Below are 19657 nucleotides of genomic sequence, written 5' to 3' on the forward strand. Positions count from 1 at the left end.
TACTAAGCTTGCCAACAGCAGGGTCCCCGCCGTCTCCCCCGCCCACCCCCTCCCTTGCTCTTCCTCCCACTCCCAGATGCCTTTCCTCAACTGCATTTACCTAAATCTTCTACCTTGGCTTCTGCTGGTCTCACCTTCCTCTTGTTGTGGGGACCTGCAAGGCCAGGCTGGGTCATTTATTATCCATCATCTTAAATCCATGACTGAGAATGCCCTTTCAATCCCAGGCTGCTGAATGAGCGAATGAATGACCACAAGCAAACAAAAAAGAAATGGCTTTGAGCTCTAGCTTCTGAGAACTTGCGATAATCTCTTCCAGGTCTCCGGGAGAAGAGCTGGGCGGGGACTCAAATTCATCCCTTTTGCAAAAGCCCACTGAGAATGCTGGCAGAGCTGGATGCATGCTGGTCGGAGGCCCACACCTGGACAGAGTTAACCATGAGCTGCTGAAGTTGTTTTCACCGTCTTTAACACGGGATCAAAGCAGCAGGACACACAGACACTGACTCGGTAAGCCCTCCGGCACCCACACGTGTTCCTCTTCTCATTCTGACTTACTGAGTTAAAGCTCACTTAGACAGCACCCTTGGTTGGCTTCTACTGGGGCTGACCTGTAAGTGATGAAACCCCTGTTCTCCCCTGAAAACTTCACTCCCGGAACCCCATCATTCCTCAGTTCTTCTTGTGGGATGGATGCTGGTGTTGCCCTCTCTGTCTGAAGCCTCTTGTACAAGCAGCCCTCTTTTTACAAAGTAGACATAAAAGGTGGGGAGGGGGAAGGGAAGCTGAGGGGTGGCAAGCACAGATGGCGTTCTCCTGTGGGCGCTGGCTGGGTCTTGGGATGCTGCAAAGCTCCCTGCATGAAGGGCAGGGGAGCGGAAAGGACCAAGGGCCGAACACGTGAACGCCCAGCACCACACAAGATGCATTACATACACTTTCCCATTTCGTTCCCTTGGCAACTGCGACAGAGGCATTATTATACACATCTGCTCATGAGAAAACCTCAAGTCCAGGATGGGGACTTGTCCACATCACACGTCCCCTAGAGCACGGAGCCAGAACCCAAAACAACCTCAAACTTGGAGATGCTCTGATTCCAAAACCCACTGGGCCTTTCGAAAGATACAAGTGAAAGGCACTGTCCATTTGGCAATAAATCGGAAGAATGAATGAACACAAAGGTTACTAAATGTCAAACTAAAATAAAGTTTGAAATGATTTAGTGACACTTTCTGGAGAGTAGCCCTGCGTCTCACGCCTGAGGCCCCTCCCTCCCACCTGCTCTTCCACAGGATGCTGAGGGTGATGAGAACTTTTGAGATAACCGCGCTCAGCCCCTTTCCTTTCCAGACAGGACACGGGGTCTCCACAGGGAGACTTGGGACAGAGTCAGAGCTAGCGCCCAGGTGTCCAGATTCCCAGCCCAGCGTGTCTCTGAGTTATGATGATGATGTCAGGAGAGAGTCATCATCGTACTTATGCATCACAAGGAAAACTACAGAGGAGTTGAGCCGTTTACTTCTTTTGGGGGAGACAAAAGAGACAACAGACTTTAACTGTAACCTGGTATTGAGGAAGCTTATTCATTCAACAACTATATAGTTATCAGGCATTGTGCTTAGCAATGACCAAAAAAAAAAAAAAAAAAAAAAGATAAAGAAAAAGATAAGCTGCCAGGGACCTCACAGCTTAGTGAGAGGCTCATTCAAAAAACTATCTTTTATGCTGGTGAGTAAGGGCTATAACCGAACACAGCAAGGCGCCCGGGCAGCCCAGATGGGGAAGAGGCAAATCAGCTCCCTCGCAAGGGGCATCTAGATGGTTCCACTGAGAAGAGATACGGAAGGAGGGCATCAAGGAGAGAAGACAGGGGCTGGGAAAGGCTAGGACTTTCCATCGAGTAAGAGAGAAAGTACAGTTGACCCTTGAAAACCACGGGCTTGAACGGCGAGGGCCTACTTATATGCGGATTTTTTCCGTAGTAAATACTACAGTGTTACACAGTCTGTCTTTCATTGAATCAGAGGATGGGGAGGACCAACTCCAAGTTATACACAGAGGATCAGCCCCCCAACCCCCGCGTTGGTCAAGGGCCAGCTGTACGGGAACAGCCTGCAGAGGAGGGGTGTAGGGACTTCTTTTAGGACAGGGAGCTGGCCAGTCTTATCTGCTCAGTAGCTGACGAGAAGACGGGAAGATCAGTTTTCTGCATTTTACAGACAAACGCATTTTGAAAACAGGGGTCAGTGGGGCAGGGGTGGATCTCACAGAGTTGTAAACTTTTAATAGTCTCAATTAAGAATTGCATTTTAAAATCCCCACTACGAATGATCATCATTAATTTCCTAATAGAAAGGATGTTTTAACACCAGAAAGTAGGGAGGGTTGAATCTCAGAATAAAGGGCACTTCTTCCTGAGGAAGACGGTCTGGAAACTTCCCACCAGTACTCTGTTTACTTTACTCATTTCACTTTGGACTAGTGACAACATCAACAGGGTTTGGGACCACAGGCATGGTTGAAGACATAGCCCATCAGCCCTGCGGGATTTACATAAAGACGAGCCATTTTCTTTTACTCGGAAAGGTGCAGCCTTCTGCTTGGTATACATAAGATAATCTACAGGGATGTGCAGCTGAAACTCTCCATCTTATAGCCTCTTTTCAGAATATGAACCAGAGTGTAAGTTATTATCTTTCTGTACATGTATGTGACTCCCTGGTATTCCTTCTAGCCAAGATTTTTACACCCATCCATCCACATAGGTCTTCCAAAAGACTGCCATTCCTTTTTAGATTCCAACATCAAGAGAGTAACAAGTCTAAAACTCATTATTCTGAAGGCTATCCACAAACTACTGTACTTATGAGGTCCAGTCATTCCAGAGGAATCTTGTATCCAAGGGACTGGAGTAAAATGCAAAGCGTACACCGTGCTTCATACCACAAGCTGTTGGCAGCAAAGCGCCTTCTCCAGACCTCTATGGGAGGGGCTTTCCCACAGCCGGCCAGATGTGCAAACAAGCCCTCTGAATGCCTTTGTGTGCTCGGATTGGAGGCCACCCAAATGATGCTGCTGAGAAGAGGGGGTCTAGAATCTATGTTTTCCAGCTTTGTTCAGAAGGGGATGGATGGAGTCTTCCAGACAACCCACACTTCTCAAGTCCCATGCCCTAGATGTGAATCTGGGGATGGCATTAAGAACTAGAGTTTTGACAAATAAGAGTACGGTTTTATTTTCTTTCTTCACAATGAAATCTTTTTTTGACTCCTGAGGAATAGCCATCAGGGCGTCAGGTGGCCTGAGGTCCAGACCCCAGCAGCTGATGTGTGTCTAGGCCTCAGTGTGATTGATGCTGTTCCTGGGATCCCAGGACTCCAGCTGGTCAATAGCTGCTTCCCACACAGAATATCAGCATCTGGGAACTGAGTTAGGCAGAGCACAGGGTGGGGCACAAGGTCCTGGGATACAGGTGGGTGGTAAGGATGCGGAGGTTGGAAAATCCACCTGAGGCTGTTTTCCTCCTCCACTCACCTACTCACAAGGCACCTCAGCTTCCCTGTTAACTGAGCCCACGTGTTAGTTGGTGGTGGGGATGCCCTCCTGGGTTGGTGAGGTTCAAGGTCATTGGCAAAGAAGCCTCTGGGCCACCCAAGCACATCTGTGATGGTAGCTCCTTTGGACACAGTCTCTCTTCATTAGGACTCGGGAAGCAGGCCTCACACGTCTACAGGTTCTCTGAGAAGTCACCGTGGCATGCAGGGGAGGAAGGTCACTGGCTCTCAGACAGTGGATTGTGGACTCTGGGCTTGCTTGTCAGCAGTGGAAGGGATTCAGGTTGAGCCAGCTGCAGCCTCAAACCACTTCCCGTTGGGAATCATGAGTCTGGCTGGCAGCTGGGGTTCAGGGCAGTTTCTCTCTGTGGAGGGCCGGGGGGCGGGGCTGGGATGTGGCCAAACGTATCATTTTGGCCAGGTTGGTACCAGGTCCTCCCTCTGTTGGTTACTAGACTTGAAGCCCTAACAGAAATCCTTCTTGAACCACAGGTCATTTCAGCCGAGTGACTTTAGTTTCCTTTTTTCTCTCCCCCTAAATAAAGCAAACACAAGAGGGTGGCCCACTTCCACTCACTGCCACCTCCAGAAAGTATAGCCCTTAAAGAAACCCTGGGACAAAGTTCTCTATTAAAAAAAAATTAAACAATTGTTTCCGGAGACATCTGACCAGCATCGTTCTGGGGAATGTGGCCTCTCTGATATCGCACCAGCCTAGGAGTGGGGCAATTCTCTCATATCTGCCACCACCGAAGCCTCTTCTGTCCTCTGTGCTCAGGTCCCCATGGAAACCGTCCTCACCCCCACCAGCCTGCCTGACCTTTCACAAGACAACCTTCAGCCAAAGTGAAGAGCGGCAGGTGCTTTCGAAGCTGAAAGTTGTCAGCTTCTTACAACCAACTTCTCAGAGGAAGACACTGGACGGTTATGATTCAGATGCTCCAGATTTGGCCAAATTAGACCGTTCAGCTGGCGGGCTTCGGGCTCCCCAAGCCGAGCGTGCAGTCCACACAGAGCCCACGAGGCACTTGCTACTGTTGGCAAAACTCTGCTTTGGTCTCCACGGACGTGTAAGCCACAGGTGCCTCGAGCAAGTCAGGCCGGTTTCCGAGTCCAAGTGAGTCATTCTTGAGGCCACGACTGTTGGCTTGTAGGGGACATCGGCACACCCCGAGCCAAGAGATCCTCCGATCCACCGAGATGGGGAGGAACAACTGCCCTGAAGCCAGGAGGACACCTTCCAAGGACGCCAGGCCCACAGAGCACACCTGCCAATGCTTTGCTCTTCTACTCGGGAAACAGGCACTTTTCCATCAACCCTGAGCCAGTAACAGGCCTCCAAGTCCTCTTCCTCTTAGCACGTCGGTCAGTCGTTTCCTGTGTCCTGGGAGCCAGGATGCTTGCCTTCACAAAATGAGGGACTCAAAGGACAGTGAACAATACTGTACACGTTTGCCAAGGGCCCCGGAGTCTCGAATGGCCCCACTTACTCTCAAGCTCTTGAAGTTTCTATTCAATAATGACAACAAAAAAGCAGAAAAAAACTCACAGAAACAGAGAACACTGGTTACCAGCAGGGAGGGGCCCTTTAGGGTCGGGGAGCAGGAGGTACAGACCTTTGGGTGTAAGACAGGTTCAAGGGCGTCTTGCACAACATGGGCAACAGAGCTGATATTTGGAATCACTGTACGTGGAGCATAACCTTTAAAAACTGTGTTTTAAAAAGTTTCGCACAGAAACAATAAAAAGATCATGGTTTCCAGGGGTTTGGGGAGAGGGAAGGAGGGAGGAACGAATGGATGGAGCCCAAGGGATTTTTAGGGCAATGAAATTGTTCTGTGTGATACTATAGTGGCTACACATCATTATGCATTTGTCAAAACCCATAGAATGTACGACGCCAAGACTGAGCCCTAATGTAAACTATGGACCTCGGTTGGTAATAATGTGCCCATGTTGGTTCATTGATTGTACCAAATATGCCACACTGATGAGGGGTGTTCAGGGTAGGGGAGTATATACATGTGGGTGGGGAGGGCTATGTGGGAACTCTGTATTTTCTGCTCAATTCTATTGTGAACCTGAAACTGCTCCAAAAGGATAAAGTCTACTAAAAAAATTAAAATAAAAAAGTTTTTCTTTCAGACATAATCTAAAGTTTTTTTTTTAAATCAAGAAATTGCTCAGCTTTTAATACTTAATCTATGACTCCCAGCCAGGCAGGTTTCCCCATGTTTTTCAAGAGGATAAGAATCACATGCTTGATGTTTGTTTTGAAAACTAAAAAGAGAGTAAAGAAATTTCAAAGACGTATGTGGCATGGCTACAGCCAACCCAATTCAACAGCCATGTACTAAGTACCTGCCGTGGGCCAAGCTTGGGGGCGGAAGGGGCAGGGGGGTGAGGGAGAAAGGACATTCCAAAACCAGGCCAGACGCCTCAGCCGTCCTGGGGCAGTGCATGATGTGCTCCGAGGATGAGTGAGTAAGTGAACAGATGAGTGATGAATGAAAGCAACTTCAGGATTAGCAGTGAGTTGGACAGCCACCCTACTCCTTCATTTAATTGCATCAATATGGTCCAAAGAAGGGTAAGGAAAATATATGTCTTTCCCGAGTTAAAACCTGATGGTTCTTCCTGCTGCTTAATGTTTGCCCTGTTCCCCCAAACCTCAAACACATTTTTGGCGTCTAGAATCTCCTACAATTTGGGGTTCTCTGAAGTCTCCAATCTGATCTCGAATAAGGAAGGGAAGGCGTCTTCACACCTTCGGGGGAGAGAGTTTTGTATTTTATGTGATGATTTTCTCTGTCTTCCCTTCAGCGCTCTCACCCGCTCTTTATTTTAGACCCTTTCATCTCTCTATGTGCAGATGTCATTAGGTTTTGGATGAAGTGTTTCTGTGGACTGGGATTCATTTCTAAAGCAAATAATTTCATTTTTTAAGGAACAAACGCCACTTCTCAAGGGGTGTTTGCACCTCTTTGTTGGGCACACACTACGGTGATCGCGAGCCACGTGTGAGGACCGAGGGTGACGCAGCTTCTGCCCTCACTGATACTGTGGTCTCCACTGGGCGTCAAGACTAAGACACAGGAAACAGTTAAACAGCGGGACAGGCCTTGTGAGAAAGGCCACACAGGCACTAGGAGGTCAGAGGAGGGACAGGGCTCGCTGTGGGCACAAGTTGTCAAGGCAGGTTTCGAGAGGGAGAAGGGACATCTCCAAAGGCATGTTGAAAGGAAAGAAATTGGTCCCGTTCTCAGCCCTCCACCCCTCCCACCCCGAACACCCAGCTCCTCCAGAGAAGCCCTGGGCTGGTCAGCAGATTGCTACCGTGGTGGAATCAGAAGCAACCGTGGGGCTCTGGGGAAATCTCTGCGCCTTTGTGGGGCTCAGGGCCCTGAGGGGAGCGTCAGAAGGAGGGGCAGCCCCGCGATGTCGGAAACTGTGAGGATTACCCAAAAAGCAGCTCGAAAAAGCTCCCCTCCCGTGGGGTTCCCAGCAGAACTTGCCACCACAAGTGCCTCGCTGTCGTTAATAAGACTTCATTTTATTATTTCCACGCTATTTAATTTCTCCCCCTGCCTTTTAAAGAGGAACAGTTAACTTTTTGCACTTGTGTTAATTACCCTGGGGGACTTCGGGCTACAGTGCGTAACAAGAAGGCCAATTAGAATGTTTCCCACTGTCTTTTTGTTTCTTCTTGGTCCAAAATCAATAATGTCCTTCAATCCTCCCAAGAAACAACTAGATTGGTTAATACCCTCGGACAAAGAGGCCAAGAAATTCAATGCAGATGAAACAAAATCACACAATTATGCAGATGAGTAAGGCCTGTGGGCTGGGTGGGATTAACCCCCCGGGAGCTGGGAATTTTTTAATATAAAACAGGAAATATCGTCCATGGCACTAATGTTCCTTTTGTGATGGAACAAGATGATTCTGGTTAAATGTGGAGCAGTGTGTCTCTGGAACTCTAAGCGCGCGCACGCACGCACATGCGCGCGCACAGAGACACACACACATACACTCAGCGCCCTCAATCTCCCAGGGTTTGTTTCCGCGGCACAGAGTTCCTGGTCTGGGGTAGTTTAGCTGTTTACGCCAAGTGAAGCGTTCCCTCACCTGTCAGCAATATGCTTCCAAACTGCTTTCCAAACCTCTAACATCAAGATCAGAAGTAAATGACGACCGCAAATGAGGCAAACACACGAAAACTGAAGTTGAAAAAACATTAAATGCGAAGAAATGTTAAGGTTATCCACTAAACTATGAAGTTTAACAAATAATCCTAAACTTGGAGAATGATTTAAAAAGAAAAAGAAAAAAAAAAAGCACCCACCGTCTGTAACTGGTTGGGACCCCAAGCAAGAGGGCAGAGCTCTTGCCATCAAATCCTCCGTCCACTCAGCGCTGGGGACCCTGCACCTCCTTCAGGGCCTTGGGGAACCGGATCTCAAACCAAAGCTGTAGAGGAGGACTCCTGGGTCCCCAGCTCATCACCAGGGCCCGACTTCTCCTCAGACGGCGGGGCTGCTCCAACCCGCAGCATGACTGCTGCGGCTCCTGCCGGCCTCGCAGGGCCCCTCCCCGCGCTCGGCCTCCTTTATACCCACGCCTGACCCCTCATCCCGCACACCTGCCGGCTGGCGAGCCCACGTGCCCAGGCTCCTGCCTGGGGAACCACTGACAGCTGCACTCCCTCCGATTCCACCGCCCGCCTGGGGCGACCGTTATCAGTTCCTCGACTGATTTTCAAAATTAAATAGTACCATTTATGTCGATATTTCACAGACGAGGAGGCAGCGCACAGAGAACACACAGTTAAGGGCGCTGCTGGGCCAAGACCCCCACCCAGCTCTGTGACCCCCCAGAGTGGTGAGTTCTTTGAGACCAGGGGTCACACAATGCTCCCCACACTGGGAGATGTTGAAGGGGGTCCCCTGCTACATCAGAAGTGTGGTAAGTGGAAAGAGGGTGGGTTCTGGAGAGAAAGCCGGATTCTGATCCAGTCTCTGCCGCTTGCCAGCTGGGAAACCTTGAGCAGATTACCCACCCACTGCAAGCCTCAAGGTCATCTCTGTAAATTGGGACTGAAGCCCACCTCATTGTGTGGTGAGGATGAAACGAAATGACTACTTAGAGCAAGCACCTAATAGTGGCTCCTTCCCTGAGGCCCTGTCTCTAAACAGATTTAGGACTAATCCTGGTCTGGGGTTTGCACACATGATACACTTACATGCACAACTTCAGGTTAAAAGAAATGACAGCGCTGAAGCAGAGATTTCCAAAGGGGCGGGAGACAGGCTGCAAGGAGGAGAGGGCGGAGGTGTGGGGACACTGGGGTTGGAAGCTAGCTTTAGGTCTGGCCTTTGCAGTGACACTGCGGACCCCTGCACGTGGCACTCGGGATGCCCCAGGGCCCTGTTTCTCGTACCCTTATGCCTGGTGCCTACTTAACACTTCATTTGGGCTCCACACATTCTGGGTGCTGCTTCCACAGTGTGGTGCGTCCGTCTTCTTTCTCTGCTTTAGCTTCATGCCACCTACCCTATTTTTCTAAAGTCCCATAAGCCATTCTCTACTATTGGGGGCACAGTAGGGAGAAAATGCACAAATCAAACAGTCAAATGGGGTTACTCGGGAACAGCTTTTGTCAGAGCCTAGCTGAGGGGCATGGAGGATTCTGGAAGAGCACCAGGAGGTAGAATGCAACGGCTGGTCTGCAATGTAACAGAAAGCTTTCCTGACTCCAGAGGGGTTGGGGGGAGGGGAGGTCATCTGCCATGCTGACAACTTCTCATCATCAGATGAGACAGGGGGAAATCCCCACCCTCTGAGATGAGCCTGCCAGTTGTGACAAGAAGACGACCAGGGTGATCCACAGGATACCTAGCTCCACCCAGCCACGAGGCCATAGCCCATGTTCCACCACTTTCGTCTCCTCATCGAAGGAATGTGGGCTGGGGCCGGGCTGGCTTTGGAATCAGACAAACCTCAGTTCAAATTCAGGCTCTGCCACTTACTTGTTACACAACTTTGGGCAAGTTTTCCTTTATCTGCAAGCTCAAGTGCTCTCATTCATCAGATGGGGGTGAGAGACCTCAACTCAAGAAGCTGCTGAAGGATTAAGGGAGGAGGTAGGTAAGTATCTACCCTCTCCCACAGGGACAGGTCCATGAAGCTCCCAGCTCAGCAGCTGCCTTCTCAGTAAATACTGGTCTCCTCCCTTAATTCTAGCTCTAAATTGCTGTGAACTTGGGAATCCACAGTGCAATGCAATGAGTCAGTCCCCAGTGATCTTATATGGCCACCCTGCCCTCCCTAAACCTCAACTATCAGGACATTGAGACACTGTTCATGGAAGCAGCAAATGGACAGTTCAACTTGGACAAGAAGACAGAATCAAACATGAGGCAGGACAGCAAAGGGAAACGGACCCAGAACTCGGGGGCGGTGGACCTGGGTTTGCGTTTTAGTTCCTTCAGTCACTAGCCATAAAACACATATGACTTTTGGTCAAAATTGTCTTACTATTTCTGAGCTTCAGTTTTCTCATCTGTAATATGGGAATAATCATACATGTAAAAGTGCTTTGTGGATTACAAGGTGCAATTGGAATGTTTGTGGTCAGTTACCTGCCACGATTCCTGGCAATTGATTTGAAAATGTGTCTGATTATGTGAGTTTGAAAATGCGGTTTAAATGCTTTGAGAGCTACCTAATGACCCTTGGCACTCAAACAAAACTTCAAACTTCCCCCAAACCCCCAATTCCAAATTCAAAAGACTATTGCATGGATGACTGATGTACCCCCTCTAAAAAAGCTGGGCTGACTTTCCTTTGCAATCAACAAATTCCTCCCATCGGTGACCCACTGGAGTCATCAACTACTGATGGCCTGATCTTAACTCGAAAAACAATGTGCTAAACCACCCTCCTATTTCAACAGCTAGCATAGGGCAGGGCAGGAGGAACCCCCACCCACGCTTGTTCTGAAGAGACATCATGTTGCAACCGATGTGAAAACAAGATAAAGAGAAACGTCTGTCAACAGACTCAGGCCTCCCCCAGAACTGGGCTGCTCTCTGTGTATCCTGCACCGACGGGAAGTCACCTGCAAAGCTGCTCCACCACAGCTGTGCTGTTGAACGTGCCTAAGGAAGGCTGGACAGCAGCTCAGACACACAGGCAACTCACTTATTCTAGCCTTTAGCTGTCTTTTAAAATATATATTTAGTGACATAATGCCTTGTAGGAATCATCATTAAGGTTAAGATCTTACCTGGTTAGAATTGAGGAATTAAAAATCATTTGGTCATCAGCCCAGGGGGCCACAAGCTCAACGTGTCTGTTCAGTAACCTCCTACCAGCTCTATGTTGTGGGGAGCTCTAAGTGATGTATTTGAAGCTCCCTTGGATATGGCTGGGATGCAGGAACCAATGAACTGATGCCAAAGGGCTGCAAGGCAGTGCTTGTCTCTGTCTTTCCTGACTTTTGGGACGTCCAGAAAGAGAGGCATGGTGTAAATGAGGGTCCAAACAACATATCCAAGGTGCTAAGAGGGTCATAATACAGAAAACATGACATGCTTAAATGCTTATGATTAGTGAAAAAATAATTTTTTTTTAAGGAGCAAGAAAAGAAACCTCAAAGTCTCTTAGAACTGCTGAAACAGTGACAGTAGTAAATGCTTATCAGCATCCACCATCTCCGGCTGTCATCTCTCTGAGACTAAAGGACTGACTGCCATAGGGTCCAAGGAGACAGTCCCAGGAGGGGTGGAATTGTCGTCACAGCACAAGTCCGGAGGACTCGGTGTGTTTGCAGAGGAAGACCCAGGTATGCACCTTCTCCAGCCCACTAGCCTGGGTACGGGAACTCCGGTCCCTCCCCAGGCTCCTGTCAGGTAATGCCAGAGTTTCCAGCTCCTTCCAAACATCTCTGCAACTGAGTGATGACAGGTGTGGAAGGACTAGAAAGAAAAAGTGGAAGTTTGGGATTTTAAGACAGATTAGTTATGCATGGTATGCCCCCAAGTTAAGCAAGCGCTATGCTAGAAGCGGGGACCTCAAAACCAATAGGACACATTTAACTTTGGTGCCCGAGGAACCCCCGGTCCAAACCAGTCCCTTGGCTCCTCCCCCTTCCCAGTGCTCACGACGGCTTCCCATTGGCCAGGGCACTGCCCCCAGGCGCCAGCCCCAAGCCACTTCTAGGTCAGCTCGCTAGCTTTGCTTTATCTGCACCTGCAGCCCCTTTAAGTGTTTTCTTTAAAATAACTAATTTACTTTAACTCAAACACATTTTAGAGCAAATCTGATATGACTTCCATAAATAGAAAACTAGTGCCACTTGCCATAAACAGAAAATATCCAGTAATTTTTTTTAAATACAGGAAACAAAACAATCTTACTAAATTCTAGTCACGCACTCTTGCCCGTGAGTGTTCTGAGCCTGAGGCCTATAGCTGTCAGCTAAAAAGAGAGATTAACAGGTGGGGAGGGCATAGCTCAGTGGTAGAGTGTGTGCTTAGCATGCACGAGATCCTGGGTTCAATCCCCAGTACCTCCATTAAAGTGAAAGAAAGGAAAGAAACTAGTTACCTCCTCCACCATAAAGCAAAGAAAAATTTTAAAACGAGAGATTAACAAGCGTTAGAGAGGTATTAAAGATCGACTAACTCTGAGCTGAGACCCTCCCCCTTGTAAACAGAATCGGAAAAGGATTAATTGACCATCACGTGACTCACTGTTCCTTCATGTCTTGACTGCGTATCACCCAGATCAGACCACGGTCTACTAAACCCCATCTGTCCTCCCTAGCCCTCTTCACGACTGGTCCTCTACCCAGAACTTAGAACCAGGAACACCGGGGGTACCCAACACATATTTGTTGCAGTATCTCAGCCTCATCATTGTCTATTCCAGCCATACCTGTAGGCTTCCTTCTCCTCAAATGACCCCTGCCCATCCATAGCCTCCGTGCCCTCCCCTCCCTGCACCCCGTATGGACTATTATCCCTCCTCCCTCCACTTTCCTCCAACTTTTCTACTCTCAGATCTTCAAGGCTCAGGCTGTGTCTTTGTCCCTTCCTGGTTTTCCCTTACCACTTCGGGCTGAGGACAGCCATCCTCTTCAGTATGCCCACCTCATAAGTACCCGGATCATCGTGACCATCCCATGATAACCACTCAATTTGCTTGTCTTTGTCTCCCCACCAGTCTCTAAACTCCTTGAGGGTTGAAACTGTGCCATCTATCTCTGGTGTTGAATGAAAGCATCTCTGGCTATTTCCCCACATGCCCTTGTTGTACCGGACAAACCTGCCTTTCCATCCTCTGAGTCTTTGTGTAGATGGTATCTTTGCCTGGAATGCCTCTGAGAAACCTTTCGGGGCCCGTTCCCCAAGCCAGCTGTGACAGTCCTTCCTCCCTGTTCCCATGAGGCCCCTGTATATCACTTTTACTGTAGAGTTTACCCCATCCCAGTGCAATTCTTTGATTCCATGCTGCCATGATTCAGTAGACTATGAGCTTCTTGTTTTTTGTGTCCCCAAGGTCTAGAGGGTGTCTGGTGCAAAGTCATTAAATATTTCTTGAAGAAAGGAATTAATGACTAGAAGGAAAATAGTTTTCGATTCACTGCTCTCCTCTTATCAGTTCCAAAAGTACCTGGAGTCACGGTCAGTAAAAGTATAAAAATATTGAATTGACTGCTGACATTTATAGAGTGCTCACTGTTGGCCACGTACTTTATAAGCGTTCTCTCGTTTAATGATTCCACAACCTTGTGAGGTAGGTACTTCTATTGAAGCCAAATTTGCAAGTGAGGAAATCTGGGCTTAGGGAAATTAAGTCACCGGCCCAAGGTTACATAAGTGGCAGAAAGGGACCCAGGCCTGGAAAAGGCCAATGTTCTTACCGCCACTCTAGCCTGGTCTGTGACTTACTGTCCGACCCACAGCCCTTCTACGTGACCAGAAGCCCAGCCCTGGGCAGACGGACCTGGGCCTGCTGTGAGCAGCTTCGATTGTGCCTTTTGAGAGCACAATGAAGCCACCAGGCTGGCCCTGCCCAAAGCACAAGGCCCCGCCACAGAGTGGCCACCCAGCCTCCTGCTTGAGACACAGGACTCAGCAAAGTCACCAGTCCCACGCTCGCCACGCGGAAGGCAGATCAAGGCAGCCTTTCACTGATTCCAGAGGCATCTCTTTCTCATTTGTGAAATAGCCACAGTTTGACATTTGGGGGTTTCCTTGCCCGTGGTAGGTGGCTACTGCGATAACAGATGACAGACTACTGCCTCTGAAAGCTTAATAAAAACGCTTTTTAAATTAAAGATTTTAAACTTTAAACTGCCTGGGGAGCAAAGTGAGAGTCCGGCTGCGCCCCAGGAGGGAGAGTCTCGGTGCAGGTTTTCTGACGGCACCCTCTGCACCAGAGCAGGGGCCACGGCTGCTCTTTCTTCACTCAGAGTCCTGTGTTGGAAGCATCTGAGGTGACAAAGGCCAGTTTCCTCTAGTTTGCACCCAAAGAAGTGAGAGAAACGTGGCTTAGCTGTGGAAGTTTTTGTCCAGAAAAACCACAACTTCTTCCTACAAAAACCAGCTTCAGATATTTGCATGAAATTTAGGAGGGGAGACAAGAAACACGAGCCTCCTTTTAAAAGTTCCTTCCTGCCTCTTGATGATGTTAACAGAATTCTCGGCAGGAAAGACAGAGGGCAGAACACACAGCCATGTGATTTCGTTTCTCCGGCAATGAGCCTCTCAGGAGAAATACTTCGTTTTGGAAAAGACGCAGGCATATCTGGACAACAAGTTAACCGCGACCTCTAATCCTGGGTTTCTTTTCACTTGCTGGAAATCAGCGTGGTCTGGGGAGAAGAATCCTGGAAAGGGGGAGGCATCCGCAAGACCTGGGATTTGGTTCCGGCTTTGCCACTTGTGTTTGTTTTATGATCTTGAACAAACCGTTGAAGTGCTCTGGGCCTCAGTCTTTCACAGAAGAAAGGGGATCAGACCCAAATGTCACGAAGTTTCCTTCCAACTCTGAGATTCTATGATATTCGGTAACATATTACACAGAACAAGACGACACCTCTGACCCACTCTTAGGGCGTCACGTCCGAAGGCAGATCCTCTCCCAGGAGCAGCGATGATTACATGGAGCCTAGGACACCACCCTCAGCCACCATTCCTTACAAATTAAGGCACAAAGATGTGAAAGAAGGGGACGAGGATGAGTTTCAGAGGGAAGGACGACTTTGCATGGCTCTCTCTGGCTTTCGTGGGCATGTATTTAAATCTGAGTGACTGCTGGGCCATTCAGTATGTCAGTGCATTAGGGGCCCAGGTCTCGGCCAGGGATGCTCAGGACTGCGGCTGTCTGGGGACAGCAGGACCCCATCTGTGGGTCAGTGGCTGCCTTCTCTGATCTGCTTCTGCACTGGCTGAGCTGACGTGCCACAGTGGCTTCCTGTGTAACCTTCTTTCCACTGACCTTCAGGCAGACTAACACAGCTAAACCACACGGGCCTCAAAAACCTTGAGAATTCAATTCTCCTTTTTGGTACTTGACTTAAGAAAATAATCAGATGGAAAGTAAGCTAATAATAAAAGCTACCGTTCATGGAGAGCTCACGGCGTGTAAGGCACGGTGCTAAGAACGTTCTGCATGTTCTTCTATATGATCCTCATGGCCATGCTTTGAAATGCATATTATTATTTCCATTTTATAAACGATAAAAATCAAGACTTTTAATTTCACTCTGCTATTCAGGACACTGAAATTTTTGCATAAGAATGTTCATCGCAACAAATTGGCCTAGATTTCTCAAAATAGGGAATTGATTAAATGGTGTATTCATCGAATGGCATTCTAGAAATGCATGAGAAATCATGTGGGAATAATTAATGACATAGAAAAACGTTTGCAACAAATTACTAAGTAATAATCCTAACTTTGTTTAATTTTTATATAGTTATATATATAACAGGGTATTTGTTCTTTGTATTTTTCTATCATTTTCCAAAAGTTACATAATAGGCATATATTACTTTTTAAACTGTTATTTAAAAGCTGATCACAAATAACCAAAAGCCCATCCCTACCCATCTCCATGTCTGTATCCTAGAGAAGGCACTAGATTCAGTCTCTATACAACAGACATCTCCCCAGTCAGAGCCAAGAGGTCCCCTGAGCTGCTGCCCTCATTCCTTAGGCATGTGGTGCACGAATGCAGGGCTGAGTCGAATTTTAAGGCAGATGAACAGTTCTCTCCCTAAGGTTGTGGCTCATGCGATGCCATTTGGCCCAGATCACTATGCCCCAAGGAAGTCAGGCAGGGCACCCAAACGAAATTTCCAAATAAAACAAAACAAAGTTCATGAATACTCTCTGCTCAATTATTATTATTATTGTTATCATTACTGTCAAAATCAGTGGCAGGAAATGAGGCATTTGTGTCAGGATGGGGAGAAGAGACAATTCAGGGTGGAGGAGAAGGGGCAAGGGGCGTGAGAGAGTAATAGGGGCTCTGGCTTCAGGCAGGCACAGGTCAGAATCTTGATCCCTTTACTAACTGAAGGACACTGGACAAATCCTTAACTTTCTTGTTTGTGACATGTGTTTAAAGGGGCTCTTCAAAGGGATAAAGCAAGCAGGTAAAGAAAAAAAAAGCATCATAGGGAACATGCAGCTGGTGTTTAACTTTCTCCCAGCATCTCCTCACCCAACCTCTCCCCAACGCAACACACCTGTTCCCCAACATCCTCAAGTTCCCGCATCCTGCCCCCTGCAGGAGAGGAGCAGAAAACCTTCCACTGGAAACCCAGTGTTCTGAGGGACCATCTCCAAGGGAAGGTTTGAATCAAAGTGCCAAGCCATGCAGTCATCCCGGCCACATGAGATTCAGGCAGGATCCCAAACAGATGGCAAACTCCCACGTTAGGCAGACCCGGAGATGCTGTGGCCTCACTGGGTTTATCAGACGCTCCTCTAGCATCTAAGGTGCTGGTCTTACAAATACCTACCATTCGTGTGGCTCGGGATAAACTTTCAACTTTTCATGTTTATTGCACCTCACCTCATTGAGGGTATGAAAAGTGGGGGAAATGGCTTCATTTTTACTTAGGGGAAAACAGGGCTCACTCAGAGAGCTTGGGTGATTTGTTTGGGGTAGGTCGGCACATGGGTGGGGAGGTAGGGGGAGAAGGGGGTTAAGGGAAGGAGGAGAGCCCATGCCTGGTCTGGTTATTCCAAGGAGGCATTAGTGGCAGGAAAGGCAGAGGACACAGAATATTCTAGTCTCTACTGTCCCCTCAGTGTCCCTCCCTGCCCCCACCCCCCCCCGCCTCTATTCACGTGCCCAAGGGGGCTTTCCTCCCAGGCCACGCTCTTTCCCTGTACAGCACGGCCTCGAGCCTTTGCCTGCACAAATATTTAATCCAGCCTCCAAACATTTAATCCTTGCTTTCTGAACCTTGAAGACCATCTCAGCACCACCTCCCGCTGTGTCATGCACCCACCACTGCCCAGTCACGGCATCCCCAGGCTCCAGCGAGGGGACCGGCGCTCCCCGCTCAGAGCCCTGAAGTCCAGCGGGGCCCTGTGCTTCCTCACAGAGCCGACGTGAGTCTCGATGGATCTACCCTAGGTCGTGTGTTGGCCGGTGTTTCTAGATACTCCTCCTTCAGGGACGACTGTTATATCTGACTTGACATTGACTCAGCTCGGAGGAAAAGGGTGCTGCTCCCGGGTGCCCTCAGGCTCTGTCTGGCTGACCTTCCGCTGGGCAGTAAACAGGCCCGGACTGGTGCGTATTCCCCACAGGACCCCAGGCCACACAAGGCTGAAGCTGGGGTGGGACTTCCCAGAGGGCTCCCCGAGGGGCCCGGGATGAATCCTGCTCCTTGTGGGCCTTTGTTTCCCATGAGCAGAGAGAGGAGAGGGACTGGTGGTCTGCGGCGGGTGCACCAGGGGAGACTGGTTTAAGGCCCAGGGTCAGTGCCTGCTTGCCCGGCCCAGGGACCTTGTGCAACTCACTTGGCCTCTCAGAGGCCCAGGTTCCTCATCCATAAATGGTCCTAAGAGTATCTGTTCCTCCTTCACCTCGGCAGGGCTGCTGAGACATTCAAGTAAGATAACACAATCAGAAATGCTTTGTAAACTGTAGTGTGCCGTACCAATGAGAGGTCCCACTGTTTCTGGGGGGGGGGGGTGTCTGGTCATCAGACGTCAGGTGTGAGTAGGCCTATTTCTGCGAACATTCAAGGGAAGAAACACTCAGAGGGAAGCACTGCCCCAGGTAAGAAGCACAGGGAGGGGACCAAGACGAATGCACTCGTTAACTCTAGAATATTTCTGGAGCACACGCTTTTCTAGATCAGGATGATGGAGGAGACAGTCAAAGTCCTTGCTCTCAGGAAGCTGCATTCCAACAGGAGAGTCAGCAGAGAATGAGAGAGCAAACAAAAACCAAGGTAAGTCGTCCTCCCACTGTGGCGCCAGTGGGCTTTTCCTGTTCTGAGGCTGCAGGAATGAGGGCTGCAAACCCCGTGTTAATCCAAGGAGAAGACCCAGAATTGGTGAAAGAAGTTACCTTTCCCTGCAGGACAACATACAGTTGCAGACCTGGGGCACGTGAAGTTGTGTTGGTTCTTTCTATTTTGGCAAAGCGACAGCATGATGAAATGTTGGTGAGCCAGAGATTTTAAGGAATGAGAGATCTGGACCAATGATTTTTCAGTGATAGAAGGATTTCTAGCCCCAGCTTGGAATCCTTGTTGAAATTTTAAAAACGGAATACAAGCCTGTATCACTTTGAGTTCCTCTCCCTTTTTTCCAAATGCAGAAAACTGAACCAAATAATTTCAGTTTTAAAATTGCTCATATATCATCCTTCCTAATATATCACTTCCTCCAGGAAGCCTCCCATCACTCAGAGAGATTAATACCACCCCACCCCACCTTTTCTGTAGCTATAGCATCTGTGAGTCACTCCACACATCACTCTGACGATATACTCTCACCCCTGTGACTTATGGGTTTATCCCTCACTGGAGGATGAGCATCCCCAGGCCACAGCTATGCTTTATTTGATTTTGAATCCCCAACACCTGACTATCATGGAGGACACACAGTAGATACTCAATAAATGCTTATTCACAAGATCACTTCTCACTGGTCCGTCTTGTAGCTACAGCCTGTGTAGTCGATGGGCTGAATGGGAACCCAGATTCCAGGGCACTTTGCAAGTTAGTTTAACAAGACAAATGCCCCATCTTAGCTTGGTCTTCAGTGATTCTCCCATTTTCCTACAAGGACTTGTGCTTTAGCAGGTGTCACAGCAAAAGCTCCTGGTCAGGTAAGGTTTTGATCCCAATAAAATCTACATTAGAGGGGAGGGTATAGCTCAGTGGTAGAGTGTATGCTTAACATGCACAAGGTCCTGGGTTCAATCCCCAGTGCCTCTGCTTAAACAAACAAAAAAACTGCATTAAAAATTTATAGTTTCCTCTTGATTGAACTATCAATTTAGAACTACCAGAAAAAGATGTTCCATGATACCCTAGTGCTGCCACCAGCATAACCCAGACTATGGGAAACTATAGACACATGACCTAGTTTTGCCAACCAAAAAATTACAAATGAAAAAATAGAAGGGCGGGAAAAGAGGGTAGCCACGCTAAGAGATGTATCTGTCAATTTACATACGAACCTTATTTGAATCCTGGTTCACACACAAAATGTATATTCTAAAAACATTATAAGGCAATAGAGGACGTATGACCACTGACTGGATATTTGATGTGACATAATTATTTATATTTCAGGTGTGATCATGATCCTATGGTCATATTTTGAGAAGAGTTGCAGGGGTAGGGGTATAGCTCAGTGGTAGAGCACATGTTTGGCATGCAGGAGGTCCTGGGTTCAATCCCCAGTACCTGCACTAAAATGAAAATCATAAACTTTAAAATAAAAAAAAAGAAGAGTTGCAGTCTTTTAGGGATCCATATGGAAATATTTATAGATTAAATAATCTGGAGGCGGGTGGAGAAATCGGTAGGGAAGATGAAATAAGATCAGGT

The 19657-nt window shown here is 48.3% G+C and overlaps 1 protein-coding gene and 1 non-coding gene across 4 annotated transcripts in view; one reads left to right on the top strand and one right to left on the bottom strand.

Annotated features, from left to right (window-relative positions):
• The window catches only part of UBASH3B (ubiquitin associated and SH3 domain containing B), a 128638-nt gene that overhangs the window by 84691 nt on the left and 24290 nt on the right, over positions 1 to 19657 (bottom strand). The window lies entirely within an intron of this gene.
• On the top strand, positions 18968 to 19039 carry TRNAV-AAC. Its single transcript has one exon. It is a non-coding gene; the product is annotated as a tRNA-Val (tRNA).

The sequence above is a fragment of the Camelus ferus genome, chromosome 33 (genome assembly GCF_009834535.1).
Source record: "Camelus ferus isolate YT-003-E chromosome 33, BCGSAC_Cfer_1.0, whole genome shotgun sequence".
In the NCBI taxonomy this organism is placed as follows: Eukaryota; Metazoa; Chordata; class Mammalia; order Artiodactyla; family Camelidae; genus Camelus; species Camelus ferus.